The sequence below is a fragment of the Schistocerca nitens genome, chromosome 8, assembly GCF_023898315.1.
Source record: "Schistocerca nitens isolate TAMUIC-IGC-003100 chromosome 8, iqSchNite1.1, whole genome shotgun sequence".
Taxonomy (NCBI): domain Eukaryota; kingdom Metazoa; phylum Arthropoda; class Insecta; order Orthoptera; family Acrididae; genus Schistocerca; species Schistocerca nitens.
The window spans coordinates 84,609,313-84,624,659 of NC_064621.1; the positions used below are offsets into that span (position 1 = coordinate 84,609,313).

Here is a 15,347-nt window from a genome sequence, read left to right on the forward strand (position 1 = left end):
GTCGCTCGCGATTTGTTGGCTAGTTGGAAACCCTGCATTCTATTATCTGGTACCTACTGTACTGTTCTTGTTACATCTCGCTCCACAAAGGACATGGCCACACAGACACGCGACCTCAAATTTAGCACCACAGTTGTGAATTTGCCCAATGTCTTGGTAGCGTCCCCGTCTCCTGCTCCAGCTGTGCAACATGCCACCAAACTCTTGCTTCATGGGGCAAAGTCACCAACTACATATACGGCAGGCCGGAAAAGACAGAAGGAATACTCCCATGAATACTTCCTACATCCTTCCAGCCAACCAACACTTTAGTCTTTCTCTAATAACCTGAAAGGCTCAAAGAAGTCAAATAAAGGCAAATGGTCTTCTCCTTTGTCAACTCGAAGATCCTCTTCGACGTTGTCACCACGTCATACCCTCGCCCGACCAACCTCTGTGTCACCGGTGCACACCACCAACCACTTTCCTGCCCTGTACTCCACAGGCTGACAGCAGAAGAATGTCAACGCTTCTGCAGACCTCATATAGAAGGATCCTCCTGTCTCTGTGCCTTGTAGCAGCAATTCTTCGAAGGCTGGCACTCGGCAGCTGCCAAGATGACAACCCTTCATTTTTTCCTCGTCATGACTCCCGTCCAGTGGAACATTCGTGACGAGGGATACAACAAAGAGGATTTATGGGTGCTCTTAGAATCGCTGCATCCACTTGTTCTCTGCCTCCAGGAAACAAAATTGCATGCTCATGACCATTTGGAGTTCTTGCATTTCTTCCCAGTCCGTTTTGACCTTCCTCCCGAGGTCGGCATTCGATCTCATGGGGGAGTCATGCTGCTCATACAGGATGACATTCATAGTTAACCCACCTCCCTCACTACCCACCATCAAGCTATTGCAGTTCACCTTTTCTTTTCTCACTTGACCTTTTTCCTTGTACCATTTAATCACTCCGTCATAAGATGTCACCAGGGCAGACTTCCTCCAGCTTATTGGGCAGCTACCTCAGTCCTTTCTGTTGCTTGGTGACTTTAGTACACACCATCCTTTTTGGGGTTCTCCCAGAACCTGTTTGAGAGGTGCCCTCTTGGATAACCTTCATAATCAACTTAACCTCTTCTGCCTTAAAACAGGAGCACCCATGTTCCTTTCAGACACCATGCACACTTACTCCCTTTTGGACCTATCCTTCTGCACTGCCCAGCTTGTCCATTGTCTCAAGTGGTCCATTCTCTCTGGTACATACTCAAGTGACTATTTCCCGTGTACTGTCCGTTTGCTGACTCCTGCCCCACCTCTGTGCATACCCAAATGGCAGCTTGCTAAGGCTGACTGGAGGCTTTACTCCTCCCTGATGACCTTCAATGAACAACATTTCCCCAGTTGTGATGACCAGATAGAATATCTTACAAACCTTATCCCAACCGCTGCAGAACATTCCATTCCTTGCACTTCCGCTTTACCTTGCCATGTCGTGGTTCCTTTGTGAACTGAGGCATGCTGTGATGCAATTTGTGCCTGGAGACGGCTCTCCGCATTTTAACCATCATTCTATGATGGCAAACTGCATTCATTATAAACTGATACATACACAGTGTCATCGTGTTCTTCAGGATAGCAAAAAAGCTAGCTGGATTTCATCCACTAGTTCTTCTAACATTTCCGTTCCCTTATCTGTCGTGTGGGACAACCTCCAGCAGCTCTCTGGGTCCAAGATCCATTCCACAATTTCTGGTCTGACAGTAGCAGACAGTCATCATGGACCCTATTGTTATCTCCAACACATTGGACCGCAATGTTGTGGAGATTTCAATTTCCTCCAACTATCACCCTGCCTTCCTCCATCAGAAATGAGCAGAGATGGCTTGGGCAATACCCTCCTCTTCTCAGAATTGTGAGTGTTACAATGCCACCTTTATTATGAGGGAGCTAGATCATGCTCTCACTTCATCTCAATCCTCCGCCCCAAGGCCAGACACTGTTCACATTCAGGTGTTGCAGCACCTTTCTCTTGTGGACAAGCACTTTCTGCTTAATATGTACAACTGTATCTGGGCAGAGGGCACGTTTCCCAGACACTGGCGTGGAACCATCATCATACCCATATCTAAACCCGGTAATGGCAAACTCCTTCCTTCTAGCTAGTATCCCATTTCTCTCACCAGCCTTGTTTTCAAGGTAAAGGAATATATGAATCATGCTTGGTTATGTGGTGGCTTGAGTCTCGCAGTTTACTAACCACTGTACAGTGTGGATTTCAAGTGCACCATTCTGCAGTTGATCATCTTGTCACTTTGCCTACCCATGTTGTGAATGGTTTTCTGCAGAAATCCCAGACTGTGACTTCAAAATTCATAGGACTCATGCTCGGTAGAAAACTTTCTTGGTCCTCCCACGTGTCTTATCTGGCAGCCAGCTGTATGCAGTCCCATAATGTTCTACGTGTCCTCAATGGTACTTCCTGGGGTGCAGATCAAACCACCCACCTCTGTTTGAATTGTTTCCTCGTCCATTTGAAACTAGACTATGGGTACTTCGTTTATGCATCTGCGTGTCCATCCCTCTTACACCATCTCAGTACTACCCACCATCGTGGCATCTGTTTGGCAACTGGTGCCTTTTACGCTAGCCCGGTTTAGAGTCTGTATGCAGAAGCTGTTGAACTACTACTGTCCTACCTCTGTGACTTTCTCTTAGCAGATATGCATGCCATTTGTCTGCCATGCATGACCACTCATCCTATGCTGCTTCCTTCAATAACTACCTTGATCGCCAGTATGGGGCGTGTCCCTTGTCACAGTTACATTGTGGAGTTCACTTTCGGCTCTTGCTGCAGCAGCTTAACTTCGCGTTACCTGCAACTTTCGTGGTGGGTGTGAACCCTTCACCACCTCGGTTTCGTGTGGCGACCTGTGTTCACCTTGGCCTTCATTCGCTTCCTAAGGACACTACTCTAGCTCACCCTATCGCCTTCAGTTTTGCGGCCTCTGCACAGAACTTTCTAACTGTACCTTTGTGTACACTGATGGCTCTCTTACTGACCATGATGTCGGGTGTGCCTTCGTCATTGGCGCTGACGTTTTTTTGTATCGGCTTCCGGAGCACTACTCAGTATTTACAGCAGAGCTGTTTGCCCTGTATGAGGCCACAGAGTACATTTGGCGACACAGGCTTTTCAATTGTCTCACCTGCTCACTCTCACACAGTGCCCTTTAAATTAAGCCTCTGTGTGCTGCACACCATCCATCCCTTAATGCCATGGGTATAGGAAAGCTGTCACTTGCCCACTCTTGATGGAGCCACTGTGATTTTTATGTCAGTTCTTGGTCATATCGGTCTGACAGGAAACAAGGCTGCTGACGCTGCTGCCAAGACTGCAATCCTTGTACCTCAGCCAGCTAGTTCTTACATTCCTTCCGATTACCTCTGTGTTGCCATCAGTCGGCTTTGTGTCGCATTGGCATCACCTTTGATCCTCCTTTCATGGGAACAAGCTCCGTGTTATTAAGTCTCTCCCAGCAGCTTGGACGGCCTCCTCTTGGCCCTTTCCCCACGAGGAGATCGTTTTAACTAGGTTGTGTATTGGGTACTGTCTTTTTAGCCATTGCCATTTGTTAAGTGGTTCTCTCCCACCACTTTGTGCACATTGCACCCAACTTTTGACTATTCGCCGTTTCGTAACGGAATGCCCTTTTTTTAACCACTTATGCTCCCGGTTGTTGTTTGCCATCTGAGTTATCGGCCGTCTTAGTGAACAACGAGTGGGCTGTCAACTGCATTTTACTTTTTATGCATTGTAGCGATATGGCAAAGGCCATTTGATTTTTAGTTCTGGACTTCTGTTTCTCTATGGCTGCACATCCCTGTTTTTCTGTCAATTGCACTTGACGTGTAGTCGTTTTTAACTCGTCTCTATCTTCATGTTCTACAGTTTTGACATGGTTTGTTTTTATGCCCTAAGAAAAGAGAGAGAGAGAGAGAGAGAGAGAGAGAGAGAGAGAGAGATTGATTTTAAGTAGATAGTCATAATGTTTTGGCTCATCAGTGTAATCTTTTGGCTTGCTTTGCATGTATTTGTTACACATTAAATGTCTGCACCATAGTACTGTACAGGCTGCTAGAGGAACAATAACGCAATTGTGCAGACCATTAATAAAGTGGAGTATCGTGCAGTTATTTTTCAGCAGTAGCAGAAATGTTGCAGGTGTTTTGGGCTAGTCCAGATGACTTCAGACAATTCTCCACTTTATCAATGGTCTGTCCCATTTTGTCTTTGCTCTTCTAGTGTCATGCTGTAATGCTGTGGGACACACATTTCATTGTATAAGATGTCTGTAGATATGTACCTGCAAAGAAACAAAGAAATTAAACGCATAACTTTATTTTTTGAGGTGACAGTCATAACTTTGAGTACCCATTGTAAAGATGCACTCTGACAAAATACACAGGAATATATATCAGAAACAATGGAACCTGTTGGCGTACACTATTACGAAAAGGATAGACTGATCATATAGAGGAGACGTTGAGTTGCAGACAGGCACAACGAAAAGACTGCTATACATTTAAGCTTTTGAACAAAGGATCTTCTTCTAAAATAGAATGCCCATGCACACACACACACACACACACACACACACACACACACACACACACACAAAACATCTGTTTCCACCCACAGTGGCTCTCTCTGTGTGTGTGTGTGTGTGTGTGTGTGTGTGTGTGTGTGTGTGTGTGTGTGTGCGCGCGCGCGTTTTCTAACATTTCCCGCAGCAAAAAATAATCTTCTTATTTCTGTAAGCTATTAATCACACATATGAACTTTAGTGTCAACTTACTCATTGATTAACGGTGTACTAGAAATGCTATGCAGAACAAAATTCTCTTCTTAGAAATATAAATATCTTTGTCGTCTCACTCGTATCTCGAGCTTTAGAAAACATTAAGTCATTGAGACATAAGAGTTGGTTTAAAAACCGTATGAAATATAAACATGCATCTTGACTTCTCAGAGTCCAAGACATGAAGTAATTTAAAAGTATCTAGTCTCAAGCAAATCCAATACATCAATGTGCATAGCAATCTATCTTCATCTGTTTAATAGTCTTTTTTTTTCCAATACTGCAGACACTAACACATCAAAGAATATGACATAATTATTTGTTGAGTTCTCCTCATGTCTTCTGTGGTGCTAGCGGCAAACACTTGTTGTCGTCAGTCTCTCACCCCTCTTACACTGTTCTAATAACAAACTTCCGGCCTGCACATAGAAACAGGTGGATCAGTAGAAACGTTCTCACTCTCCCACACTTGTACGTAAAATATCAGGTATTCGAGACAGTTGAAGGTTGAGTGTTTCTAGAATTTACATCGAAATTCTTGAGGCACTACATATCCCTCCCCTTAGTTCGAACACACGATATTTTATACATATTCATATTCATTATGTACAATAATATTACACAAGACAATTGTTTATCTTTTGACAGTACCTCTCTTTTTACTAACAACTGTGCATATTTAACCACTATTACAAAATATGAACCTTTCAATCCATGTTGGCGTTAGCTCTTTTCAATCTAAAAAAAATCCTGAGTACCAAATCTTTGTTTTCTGTTCCTCTTCCAATCATAAATTCCAGGTGCACATAACTCATGAATACTCCACTGCTTTGCTCTTACTTCATGTACTACTTTTCCTAAGTATGTACTTATTCATTACTTATGTAATCTGGAGGAACTCTGCGTAGAATAAAGTGTTCCCTTCTTCTGACACTTGTAAGTCTAAAATGTAAAAATGCTAGTGCTGCATAGAATTCAAACTTACCGGACTTATCTCTTTAAACATTTTACTTCTGTCACAATACTGCCCTTTTACCCTTTAGGGATAGTAACTATACCTTAAGTGGGTTGATCCATGGATACCCTTTTTCCTTACATTTCGGCAGGTACGTCCCTTTTTATTCTTATACTCCTATGGTACTGGTCAATCCCCTTCTTGGTGCCCCTGTCAGCGCAGTATAGGTCAGCCTTTCATAGGTCTGCCTATCCACCCTTTTTCTCATCCAATAATGTCGAGTGCGCCCTCCATATTTTTCTTCAGTAGTCCTCCTGGTTCATTGCCCTAGCATATATCTTAATGAATAATATTCTTAAATATTCTCTGGTAAAATTACAAATCTACTTTACACTTCTATTCCACTTCCTAATACTTTTCATCTAATACCATAGAGTCATCTTTCACTCCTCACTTTTACCACATAAACAGATATCATGCCCACACATAGTAGTTGCTATGTCTACTTTATTTACCAACTCCCAGTAGATACTGTGCCTTTTCTCAAAGGACTAGCACAGCACATGTAAATATATTTTTGAGAGCAACAAAAAATAATGATTCAGAACCATCACATATCAACAATGTAATATGTGCAGCGATTCAGATGTACATATATCTTTATTCCCGAAATCCCTTGGCAGTTCTGACATCACTTTAGGTTTCTAATTCATAATTCTTCTGTTTGTGTTTAAGTGTATCTGTGTGTGTGTGTGTGTGTGTGTGTGTGTGTGTGTGTGTGTGTATCCTGATTCTTCAGCGAAGACAAATCTTAGCAACGCCTATGGAAAGGCAAATGGTGAAGAATCAGTTACTCTTGTCTGCGAGTGGCGTCTGTAAGGTGGGGTGTGTGATTAGTGTTAGTCATGCTTGTACTTACACTACCATCCCTTTCAAAAGTGATAAAAAAGAACCAGTTTATGTTATCCCTGACAAAGGGTAAAAATTATGTATCATGTTATCACAATTATGTAAAGATTCATATAAACTTTCATTTTCTATTAATCTAATATTCCTTCATTACTCTCAAAGAATAATTTAAGCAAAATTAAGATGTAACTATACTCTGATGCTGGGATTCAAGACCACCGCTGACTAGATCAGAGCGTGAAGGTGATAAGTACTCAGAATGACTTCTTCCAAACTCTATGCTGATGGAGGGATTTAAAACCATCATTAACTAGAGCGGAGTATGAAGTCAATTGAAATACTTATCAGGCACTAATTGCTCTGGATGTAACTGCCGATATATCAGATCGGAATCCAACTGCTTCTAAGGAGCATATTATGAAAACATTAATAGAAGATTCAGTCCTGATTTGATATAACAAAAAAATTTATCATAGCATGGACCAGAAGCCCACGTAACACATATGAGACCACGAATAATGGTACAATCACTTATTGCTATTATTACAAGAAGCAGTATGGTCTTGATCTTGTAGTCATATCTGGTTTCCTAATTTCTAACATTATAGGATAGCTTAAGAATTAAAGAATAGATTACAGAATAGTTTAAGATTTGAAGGGAACTCGGTGCAGGAAAAATAGTACAGAAGAAACACCAAAAACAACTAGGGATCCAACGGTTGTCACCCGGCCCATTAACACAGAGCGTTAATGTCCCTGGGAGACAGATGTGACTCCGCCCGGATCCTGTGGATCTGACATTAACCTCTCTTGATTACTTACGGACCAACATTTCTCATTAAATTTTGTGTGAAAGTCTCCCCACAATGAAACAGTCACCACTTTCCTCGGTAACACAACATTAGGTAAAGTTTTTCTGTGTTCTAATCTCTCCTGGACAAGTTTGACTTCTTTCCGTAATCTATCTTTGCCTTGCTTCGTATCATTAAGTCCCAAAGCTAAATCTGAAGAAATATTGTTAGAGATTACCGTCTCGGACACTTTTCTGTCTATTAACTCTTCTACTTGTTCCTCCAGATTGCTTATATTTAAGGTATCTAATGTCGCTAGTTTCTCTTTAAAATCCCTTTCCATGGTATCTACTCGAGTGTTGACACCTGCAATTTGTGATTGGACAAAAGGAATTAGCTTATCTTGTTTCTCAATATTATACTTCAGGGTGTGCAACCTTTGATTTACAACATCGGAGGTAACATTGCATATGCTTTGAAATGATCCAAATTTTTTTACAAGTTCTGTTTCTACATTGTTAAATTTATCTTCAATGTCAAATTCTAATTTTTTAGTTAAATCCTGAAGTTGCTCATCCTGTCTATGGTTAAACTCAGTAAATAGTTGATTAACTTGATTATTCAAAGAAATAGTGAGTTCACTCTTTAAATCTAACTTCAGATTTTCTACCTTATTATTAAAAGTGTCAAAAACAGTCTTTAATAAAACTATATTTGCTGCTTGACTGTTCAAGGTTTCACTTTGATAACTTAAAATTTCACTCTGAGCATCTAATTTTTCACTTAGAGCGGCTGAATCAGCCTTCTGGTCATCTAATCTACCGTTTAGTTCTTGTCTCAAGGAAGCATTTTGAGCATTTAACTTTGTTCTTAAGGAAGCAATTTGAGCATTTACAGCTGCTGAATCTGCCCACTGGGCATTAATTAAATTCACTAATTCAGACAAGTCAGGCATTTCCCTATTCTCCTCAATGGCCATTGTTGGTTCTGAAGTTTGTTGCTGTTCTTGATTCGTAATTTTATTGATCTTAGACCTAGTAATCGTCTAAAAGAAAATTCACCACTGAGTCCAATAACTACACTACACTGATAGTTTATCTTCCACTCGTCCCCTCAACTTTACCAAAAAATTGTTTTTCACTCACCCGATGTAGACTTCTAGCTGCACTGGTGAGTGAATGTGTAATCAGCGCCGGTGGACAGCACTGGCACCAGCGGCGTCGGACATTGGTTTCATCGTCGTCGTCGGTGAGCGGACACGGAGTCAGTACCAGTGAGCAGCAGATGGTGCAGTCGACATCGTTGGCTGGTTACGACGTTGGCATCGACCCGATGTACGTGTGTCAAGACTACTTACTCTCCACAACCGACCTTTTTAGTCGAAAAGTTGATGTTTTCTCGCCAGTTTTCTCCGCTCTTAGTTTCTCACGTCTTTTACAGCGTTGCACTCGTAACTTTCTTCCATTTGTTTATTGGACTCCATACAATTTCTGGAAACAGTTCTCATATCTTGTAAGGCCTGGTTGCTATGGCAACGCCTAATATCTTCTTTCCGTTTCTGTTTTTAAATCCCCGTTTCCTTCAGGTCCTGTTGCTTGGGTCACCACGTTCTAACATTTTCCGTAATAGAAAATAATATCTTCATATTTCTGTAATCACATATATGAACTTAAATGTCAACATACTCGTTGATTAACGGTGTAGTAGAACTGCTGTGCAGAACAAAATTCTCTTCTTAGACACATAAATATCTTCATTGTCTTACTCATAACTTGAGCTTTAGAAAACGTTAAGTACATTGAGACATAAGAGTTGGTTTAAAAACCATATGAAAATATAAACATGCGTCTTGACTTCTCCGAGTCCAAGACATAAAGTAATTTAAAAGTATTTAAAAGTCTCTAGTCACAAGCAATTCCAATACATGAATGTGCATAGCAATCTATCTTCAACTGTTTAATAGTCTTTTTACAATCACCACAGACACTTAACACATCAAAGAATACAACATAATTATTTGTTGAGTTCTCCTCATGTCTTCTGTGACGCTGGCGGCAAATACTTGTTGTCGTCAGTGACTTGCCCCCTCTTACAATCTTCTAATAACAAACTTCCGACCTGCACATAGAAACAGGTGGATCAGTAGAAACATTCTCACTCTCCTGCACTCGTAGCTAAATTATCCGGTGTTTGAGATGGTTGAAGGCCGAGTGTTTCTAGAATTTACACCAAAATTCTTCAGGCACTATGGTGTGTGTCTCTTCCAGAAGAAAGACTGAAAGATTAAATGTATAGCAGTCTTGACATTGTCCCTGTCTCTGAAGACAAACGTTGCAATGTCCCAAGAAGAAAATCTGTAATTGTAAAACTATTGAAGAAATGGCTGACTTACCTACAAAATGACTTCCAGGTGAATTGAAGGTATGTTGCTGTTGTGGTCTTCAGTCAAGAGACTGGTTAGAGGCAGCTCTCCATGCTACTCTATCCTGTGCAAGCTTCTTCATCTCCCAGTACCTACTGCAACCCACATCCTTCTGAATCTGTTTAGTGTATTCATCTCTTGGCCTCCAAGTTCTGATGCAAATTTCTCTTCTCCCCAATTCTATTCAACACCTTCTCATTAGTTATGTGATCTACCCATCTAATCTTCAGCATTCTTCTGTAGCACCACATTTCGAAAGCTTCTATTCTCTTCTTGTCCAAACTATTTATCATCCATGTTTCACTTCCGTATATGGCTACGCTTCATACAAATACTTCCAGAAACGACTCTCAGACACTTAAATTTATACTTGTTAACAAATTTCTCATCTTCAGAAATGCTTTCCTTGCCATTGCCAGTCTACATTTCATATCCTCTCTACTTCAACCATCATCAGTTATTTTGCTCTCCAAATAGCAAAACTCATTTACTACTTTCCTAATTTAATTCCCTCATCTTCACCCGATTTAATTCAACTACATTCCATTATCCTCGTTTTGCTTTTGTTGATGTTCATCTTATATCGTCCTTTCAAGACACTGTCTATTCTGTTCAGCTGTTCTTCTAGGTCCTTTGCTGTCTCTGACAGAATTACAATGTCATCGGGTCGGCTTCTACCAGTTTGCCCATTCATCTGTAAAGAATTCGTGTTAGTATTTTGCAGCTGCAGCTTATTAAAATGATAGTTTGGTAATTTTCACATCTGTTAACACCTGCTTTCTTTGGGATTGGAATTATTATATTCTTCTTGAAGTCTGAGGGTATTTCGCCTTTCTCATACATCTTGCTCACCAGATGGTAGAGTTTTGTCAGGACTGGCTCTCCCAAGGCTGTCAGTAGTTCTAATGGAATGTTGTCTACTCTGGGGGCCTTGTTTCGACTCAGGTCTTTCAGTGCTCATCGCAGGTGTACTTAGTAGCATTTAAATGCAAGGAACACACCATTGTGTTCAGCCAACATATTAATTACTCAGTGTGTCAGAATGGCTGGCCAGTACTGTCTTCATGGGTGCAAATAATTGACAGGCACACACAAACGCAGAAAAACTATACCTAGGTTTTATATCCTCTATATTCCTTCCATGCAAAATACAGATTTGAGCAAATAAAATTGTTAAGGAGAACAGAGTTCCAGGGTACAAAGAAACACAGCAGAATAAAGGAAATACAGTAATAACCTGACTATAGCAGATATTAAAAGTGACCACCATTCATCTCTTGGCAGTTTTGGGCCCTGGTCTAGTAGTTGCTGAAGGCTGGACTGCTGGAATTGTTGCAGTCTCATCCAAAATGTTCTGCTGCAGTTCTTGAGGATGAAGAGGGTAGTCTCAACTACTGCATCCCTTTCACGTCCTTCAACTCTCAAAACTATAGTGTGGTTTCTACACAAATTATAGGTAACTTTCCTCTTCCTGGAGTTTATCTGCTACTTTCAGAATTTCCATTAAACATTGTCAAACACTTCCTATAAATTTAACTATCCTCTAAGATGAGTCACAGGGTCAGTAGGGCCTTGCATGTTCCTACATTTCGGAACCCAAAGTAATCTTCCTGAAGGCTGACTTCTATCAGTCTTCCCATTCTTTTGTTGTTAGAGTCAAAATAGTAATAAAAAGAAACTTTTAGCACAGTTTGAATAGAATGGATTGGCTGATAGGACATGATGAGGCATCAAGGGTTATCCATTTCAGTTATAAAAAAAAAGTTTGGGCGGTGAAAATTGGAGAGGGAGACAAAGACTTGACCACAGCAAGCAGGTTCAAATTGATGTAGGTTACAGTATTTATGCAGAGATGAAGAGATGTGCATGGCATAATCTCACATGGAGAGCACCATCAGACTTGTCTTTAAACTGGTCATTGGACTGAAGACCATGATAACACAACAAAAAATGGCTATTCTCAACCACTCACTTACAGATTAAATATACTGATTTGATGATTATTAGTATTTGGCCTTTCTTGCTAGGTATGTATGTGGTTGGCAGATTAGAGGCTGTGTCCTGCAGGAAAGTCCCACTCCATGTGGTTCAACAGTCCAATGCAACATCAATGCAACCAGGTTTTCCAGCCATTATTGTGTGGCGTACAGAATGTTCATGAATCAGATCATTGAGTTTAAAGTGACCAACGCCATTTATATGTACAGACAACTGCTTGGGTGTACTCATGTTGAAATGAAATGTCGCACAATAGTTATACTGCAGACCTTCACGTGTGGTTCTTCCTCCGATAGAAATTTATTGCAACAGGACTGCACTAGAATGTAGTAGGTGGATGTACTTGACAGATTTTGCATATGGGTCACTCACTAACAAGGGAACCTCCCCATCGCACACACCCCCCCCCCCCCCCCCTCAGATTTAGTTATAAGTTGGCATAGTGGATAGGTCTTGAAAAACTGAACACAGATCAATTGAGAAAACAGGAAGAAGTTGTGTGGAACTGTGAAAAAATAAGCAAAATATACAAACTGAGTAGTCCATTGGCAAGATATGCAACATCTAGGACACTATGAGCTCAGGAGCGCTGTGGTCCCGTGGTAACGTGAGCAGCTGCGGAACGAGAGGTCCTTGGTTCAAATCTTCCATCGAGTGAAAAGTTTAATTTTTTATTTTCAGTTTATGTGTCAAACTCTTATGTTTTCATCACTTTTTTGGGAGTGATTATCACATCCACAATAAAACCTAAATCGGGCAAGGTAGAAGAATCTTTTTACCCATTCGCCAAGTGTACAAGTTAAGTGGGTCGACAACATATTCCTGTCATGTGATGCACATGCCGTCACCAGTGTCATATAGAATATATCAGATGTGTTTTCCTGTGGAGGAATCGGTTGACCTATGACCTTTCGATGAAATGTTTTCGGTTCCCATTGGAGAGGCACGTCCTTTCATCTACTAATCGCACAGGTTTGCGATGCGGTCGCAAGACACAGACACTAAACTTATTACAGTGAACAGAGACATCAATGAACGAACGGACAGATCATAACTATGCAAAAATAAAGAAAGTAAACTTTTCACTCGAGGGAAGACTTGGACCTCTTGTTCCGCAGCTGCTCACGCTACCACGGGACCACGGCGCTCCTGAGCTCACGCTATCCCTGATGTTGCCTATCATGCCCATGGACTACTCAGTTTGTATATTTTGCTTATTTTTTCACAGTTCCACACAACTTCTTCCTGTTATCTCAATTGATGTGTGTTCAGTTTTTCAAGGCCTATCCACTGTGCCAACTTATAACTAAATCTGAGGGGGGTGCGATGGGGAGGTTCCCTTGTAACAATGACTCATGTGGTGTGGGGTCGACAGTGGGGTTGCATAGAAATTGGGTATGTTGTGTAGTTTTCCTGGGTAAAAGAATAAAATTTTCACAGCTAAATGCAGGATTCTGGATTGTATATCAGTCATTTAAGGAAACAGGAGGAACTAATAAATGTCCTAATAAAGGATATGATCGAATTTATGAAGATGTTTAGTCCAGGATTGACGGTGATTTTCTACATATTACATTTCTGTTGCATTTTTGTTCTTCTTCTTCTTCTTCTTCTTCTTCTTCTTATAAATGCCAATTTGCGTTTTTTGCCACATTTTACAGCAATATGAACTGAGCACTTGTTTTGATGCAATGTTTTGGTTTGTGTTGCCGACTGTCAAATGTTGTTGTCAAATATTGAATATTATTGCCAACTTTCGAGTGTAATTATTGAAGTATCTGTAATCTGATTGTGTATGCATTTGTGGCATAATATCCACAAGTTCATCAAGGCACTGTTGGTCCAGATTGTCCCACTCCCCAATGAGTATTCGGCATAGATCCCTCATAGTGGTTGGTGTATCACATCGTCCATGAACAGCCCTTTTCAATCTATCCTAGGCATGTTCAATGGGGTTTGGCCACTCTAGTCAAGCGATGCCATTGTCCTGTGGTGTGTGTGTGTGTGTGTGTGTGTGTGTGTGTGTGTGTGTGTGTGTGTGTGTCCAGAAGGCCCCCCCCCCCTCCCCCCGGTTGTGTGAACGGGATGATTTTTTTTCTTACTATTTCTTTTATTAAGTGTAGTAGGGAGCCTGTGCTGATGTATGTTAGTTCATTTATCACATGTTTGTTTTCAGTGATGGCTTTCTGAATGTGGAAGTTTTCTTGCATTTGTATAAGATGATTGTCATGGCTGCTTATTCTTATTATTTTGTTGCAGTCGTGTTATGGAGTCTCAGATGTATTTTCTTGAACCTGTTGTCCATCTCGACAGGGAATGCTTGACATAGCTGTATTAACATCTTCAACTTTTGTAGTCCTGTCTTCCTCAGTTGCGTTAATATTACAGGGAAACACACACACACACACACACACACACACACACACACACACACACAAATGCATACACAGACATACTTCAATAATTACAGTCGAAAATTGGCAATAACATTCGATCTTTAACAATAACATCTGACAGTTGGCAACACAAATCAAAATATTGCATCAAAACAAGTGTTCAGTTCATAGTGCTGTGAAATGTGGAAAAACTGCAAATTGGCATTTATAAGAAGAAGAAGAACAACACCAAAAATGCAACAGGAGCGTAATAAGTAGAAAATAGTTCACACAGCCTGAAGTACAGTTCAAAATATTACTTCATAAAGGCAAAAACCAACCACTAGAACTGTTTATAACCTATAGGTACAGTGACCAAAATGTAAGCTAAATAGCAAACACATGTACATATGCCAGGCCACAGAAGATGCCTTGCAGAAAATAAAGGCAAAACGCGTATGGCATGAAATTGTGTTTCATTCAGTTGTTGTCAGATGGTCCACAAAGTAAAAATTATCAATATACCATAGCATTTCTCTAAGCCTACTAATGCAGTAAACAGAGGATTGCTTTTCGTATGTCTTACCTTCTAAGATTAATCATAAGGCTAGTATTGTCTTGTGTGCATATCATAATTTTACCATGTGTAGTGCTTGATTAACCATTCATTGCACTGCTTAGTACATCTACAAAGCAGAGTTTGAACTGAATTTTCTTCGCCATCAGTCAGCGTTAACAATGCAGATTCCTTTGCTTGTTTGAATTGATGCAGCTCTAAAGAGGTATTGGTGAATGTGGCCATGGATATGTAGTATTGCAGATATGAAAAGTTACCAAGAAAATTGTTTTTAAAAAAAGTTAATTTTTTTAAAAATTATTTTCCTTTTATTCCTTGACCAGTCCAGCACATAAAATAATTATTAATGCTCGTTTAATACACACACACACACACACACACACACACACACACACACACACTACACTTAATATACACCCAATGTAAAGTGATATTCCTTATTTATATAATTGTGTGTTTGCATAATTGTGTATTTGCATAATTGTG

At 40.5% G+C, this 15,347-nt stretch overlaps 1 protein-coding gene across 3 annotated transcripts in view; it reads left to right on the top strand.

Annotated features, from left to right (window-relative positions):
* LOC126198654 (phosphatidylinositol 4-phosphate 3-kinase C2 domain-containing subunit alpha) overlaps positions 1–15,347 on the top strand; it is a 266,382-nt gene that overhangs the window by 177,136 nt on the left and 73,899 nt on the right. The gene's annotated exons all lie outside the window — the stretch shown is intronic.